The sequence below is a fragment of the Aplysia californica genome, unplaced genomic scaffold (genome assembly GCF_000002075.1).
Source record: "Aplysia californica isolate F4 #8 unplaced genomic scaffold, AplCal3.0 scaffold00125, whole genome shotgun sequence".
Lineage (NCBI taxonomy): Eukaryota > Metazoa > Mollusca > Gastropoda > Aplysiida > Aplysiidae > Aplysia > Aplysia californica.
In genome coordinates this window covers 490,949-495,315 of record NW_004797395.1, presented here as the reverse complement: position 1 = coordinate 495,315, position 4,367 = coordinate 490,949, and the positions used below count along the sequence as shown (strand labels likewise).

Here is a 4,367-nt window from a genome sequence, read left to right as displayed (position 1 = left end):
CCCTCGAGAAAGTCAACAGACTGGCATAAGAACACCCCCCCCAAAAAAAAAAAAAAAAAAAAAAATTAAAAATCGATACCCAGCTTGTAGTCTAAAAGTAGACTCCTAGTACAGATTTAAATTAACCCCAAGGGACCGCCATTTGCCATATTTTGCACATTAGATGAAGATGACATCTGTCTAGGAGTAAAAATAAGTCAAGGAGTAAAGTTAGCCTAGATGCATCATAACTCAGTGTTTTATGTCAGACGAGAACTTGCTCTCTAGAAATAGACTAACGATAAACCTTCCTAAAAACAAGAAGGAAGTCTATTCATTACCATTTCAAATTTCCCTATTTCTTTAGCAACGTAATCAACTTCAAGGTCTAGGGGGTTAATGAGTGAAGTATTCTACGCGGTAGAGATCTCATGTGTAATCTTTCATAGCAACCATCGGAGCAAAAGTGATCGCGAAGGGGATAGGCTAAACTCTTCTATAAACGTATACATCGTTTTGCATTGCAATAACGTTAAAACTGCATTTTCTGAGTTGCTGGCGGCTCTGTTTGATTCATGAGAGTCGTTTATCTGATGGCGCCACAATTAGATACAACTTGCTTTACTTAGCACAAGCCAAGAGATAAAGAAGCACAGCGTCTCGCCGGTGTGGGAGGGTTGTGACCAGGCCAGACGTACTTACAATTTTACAACACTGTGAGCAAGTCTCTCTCTCTCTCTCTCTCTCTCTCTCTCTCTCTCTCTCTCTCTCTCTCTCCTCCTCCTCCTCCTCCTCCTACTCTCTCGATTCTCCACCCCCCACCCACCCCCGCAGACGCAAAATCTACATCATGTAACTACTACATGTGCAGAAAGAAAAAAAAAACTCGTAAAACTCAAAACTCATTACAAAATTTGTTTGAAGCGGTCATAAGTGAGCATCAGTAACAGAAGAGAGGATAAAGAACAGCACAAAAGAAGGAAAACACCCCGGAAATAGATTCTACATCACCCGTACCTGCATGTAACTGATCCCTACCTACCTAGTACCGACACTCCCCCCCCCTCTCTCTCTCTCTCTTTTGCAATCACAACTCACAACTTATAAGTTAGCCGACACCTGAATATACACTACTATAGCCTACATATATGATATATAAAGAACTCCGCAGCGGAAAGACAAAGAGGGGGAAATTTGAAAGCAGTACTAAAAGGATCAAGCTACAGAGGCTTCGCAAGTTGTGTTTGTGTGTGTATGTGTGTGTGTGTGTGTGTGTGTGTGTGTGTGTGTGTGTGTGTGTGTGTGTGTGTGTGTGTGCTTGCAATGCATTTCCGGTGAGTTAGGAGAGGAAGGGGCGTGAGCGAACAGAGAAAGTGAGAAAGAGGGAGGTACTGGCTATGGGAACGGGAACAGAGAAACGTGAAACGCCCCAAAATGTCACTGTGGTGCCGTTATTGCACAAACGGAGATGGGAGAGAGCACAACACGAGACTTTGTTGAGACGTCACGCTGTATATATATATACGTACATTGAGTCATTGACTCAACACCTAAAGAGGACAGCTTGGTGGGAGGATAAAAAAGTGAAAGAAAACTTGGTGGGAGGATAAAAAAGTGAAAGAAAACTTGGTGTGAGGATAAAAAAGTGAAAGAAAACTTGGTGGGAGGATAAAAACGTGAAATACGGCTTGGTGGGAGTATAAAAAAGAAAGAAAGCTTAGTGGGAGGATTTTAAAAAATAGAAAACAAGATTGGTGGGATGCCAAAAAGGAAACCAAGCATGGAGGAGGATAAAAAAAAAGGAAACCAAGCTTGGAGGGCTAACAAAGAAACCAAACTTGGTGGGAGAATAAAAAAAGGAAAACAAGCTTGGTGGGAGGACGGAAAAAGAAAATGGCATGGGTGAATGGGAGGTGGAGCCGAGGGATGAGCAATTATAATAGTTTTGAACATGAAACAGATTTTGTAACGCTACGTGTAACCGTGTAACCTTGTAATCTCGCTCTAAGCGTACAAAGTTTAGTAGGCGATCAACAAGGAAGCGAGTCCACTATTCATTACAACAAAGGGCATATAATAACAATACGAAGCCTTCTTCTTTTCTTCAAAAGAATCGTCATGGTTAATATCAGAGTATAGTATAGCCTGCATACACGACGCTAACAGGAAACAACAATTACTACTTGTACAAGTATCTTGCGGTACGGATTTAACGCTATGTTCAAGGTTACCCGTTACAGTGTACTTAAGAGACCGGATCCCCGAACCTATTGTCTTTCTACAATAGGACTGAACCAAGCAGGCGATAAGTCTACAAACTTCGATAAACAACACAAGTGCAGGAATATCCGGCTGGGAATTCGAACCAGGGTCATTCAACTTTAGCCAATAGCATGATACCAACAGCATGATTCCAACAGTGTGAGCGGCGCACCAAGAACTATCACAACTCTTTACACAAAAACAACCAAACAGAAGAGCTCGTTTTGGACATCATAATTTGGGGGGGGGGGGCATAAAAGACAAAGAAGAGCATATCAACTAACGATAAAAAGAAGAACATTGACAGTTATCATGAAAAATGGCGCAGGAATGTGCCTATACCATGGGGCCCCACAACCACGCCGATAAGCAAAGACATGATAGTTGGGACAAATGAAGCAACAGACAGTACGATTTTGTAAGCCGACAACAGGGTCTGAAGTCAGAAAAAACGCCCTCTCTCTGCCAAAGAATCAACTCATTAGTGATCTCCGTACACGATGTTACCATGCCCTGGAACATTGATGTGGTAGAAATTTGAAATTTAAAAAAAGACCGAAGATAAGAGTTCTTGCACTATTTTTCTCTGAGGCTTATATTTCGTTATTGTTGTAGTGTTGGTGTTGGCCGAGTGAGAGACTGCATCTGTGTTTACGTGGAGAAGAAGCGGGGGTGGGGGAGGGAGGGGGCGTGAGCATCCAGATCCGAACATCTAGAGTAAACAGAAAGTGAGAGGCAAAACAGTAACGGGGAAGGGGAATGTAGTTCGGTGGAAATGTTGGGCTGGACGAGGAGGGGGGGGGGCGCACATCTGTGCAAGATGTGATACAGAAAAGTGTGAACGTTAGAAAGATAGAAAGAACCATGCTGCATTGAATATTAACGTACCTGGTAGTAGCGAGATGTTCTAAAATCCGTCCAAACTGCCTTTGTTTCCAGCTATCTCATGGAACAATCACTTGACAATTAATAAATCCACAACGGAAAAAGACGAACGCACAATTTAAAATTATGTGCTGACGTAGTCTATCTTCAATAGAACCATATCAGAATGCCGTAAACTAATTATAACTCTGAGACCTATAACCAATCGTTTCAGAATGATACGTTATGGTCATAGCTGTTCACTTCAGACAAATCTTAGGCGACGAACTATGGACGTAAGCACATGTAAAATATTTCACGTTCTCATCGTTTATACGCATACGTCTGGTGAAAAGAAAAGTTTATTTGAAATTTCATGACTGCGATGTCTGCAACTCTGAGCGTTAGAAACACTAAGCATACCACTCAAAGCTGTACTGAAGAACAACTTCGTGTTGTACCAAAAATACGCTAACACATACATATACGCACACACGCGCACTGCATGTAAACAACAGGATGCCGACACTTGTGAGAGCAAGTGTGTGAGTGTGTGATTGAGAGAGTGCGAGTGTGTGAGCACTACCCTCGACCTGCTCCTTACGCGCTTGTAATGAGAGCCAGGCGGGACCCAAGCTGGGAGGCGGGGACGCCCCTGGAGGAATTTACTCACGCCGAGAGTCAGTGAGACGAGACTGGGAGCGATTTCAGGGTCGGGACGGGGTGGGGGTGAGCGACAACGTCTGCCAGTTTCCCTGGAGCTGGTTTCAAAACTGGCGTTTCTCAATGAAAATCGTGAATGCACGACGTGCCAGTGCAGGGGAGCAAGAGAAGCTCCAGCTTCTATCGACGATACGAATTCGAAACGTAAACACTGAACATTCTGTCAGTGGGGTGCGGCGGGATTCGTTCACCAAAAAGCATATTCACGGCTTTTGTTTTTAAGCCGAAAGTGATAGAATTGTATAAAGTTTACCGCTTCTGTCAGGTTGAAGAGATGGCCCACACAGCTAAAATGATAAAACCCTTCATTCGTAATGCTTAGCACCAAGCGGTAATCCTCGTTGTTTAGTTAAGCTTTCCTTTTTTTCTGTTTCACAAAAGCCTTGTTGTTGACTCTTATCTAGAAAAATAATAGAAGAATATTTAAAAAGTTATTTCTACAATGATCCTTTCCAGGCACCAGCTCAGGATTTCTTAGAGTTGTCAGAATTCAACAGGCTCAATGTAAGCAGTTGTGCGATTGCTGGATTTAAGAAGAG

The 4,367-nt window shown here is 42.8% G+C and overlaps 1 protein-coding gene across 1 annotated transcript in view; it reads right to left on the bottom strand.

The window, feature by feature from the left end:
• Nucleotides 1-3,588, bottom strand: part of LOC101851492 (GTP-binding protein ypt1) — a 44,858-nt gene extending 41,270 nt beyond the window's left edge. Inside the window, exon 1 of the mRNA XM_005096268.3 lies at nt 3,130-3,588. The gene's annotated coding sequence lies outside the window, so the exon portion shown is untranslated. The remainder of the gene's footprint in view (nt 1-3,129) is intronic.
• Nucleotides 3,589-4,367: the final 779 nt, after the last annotated feature.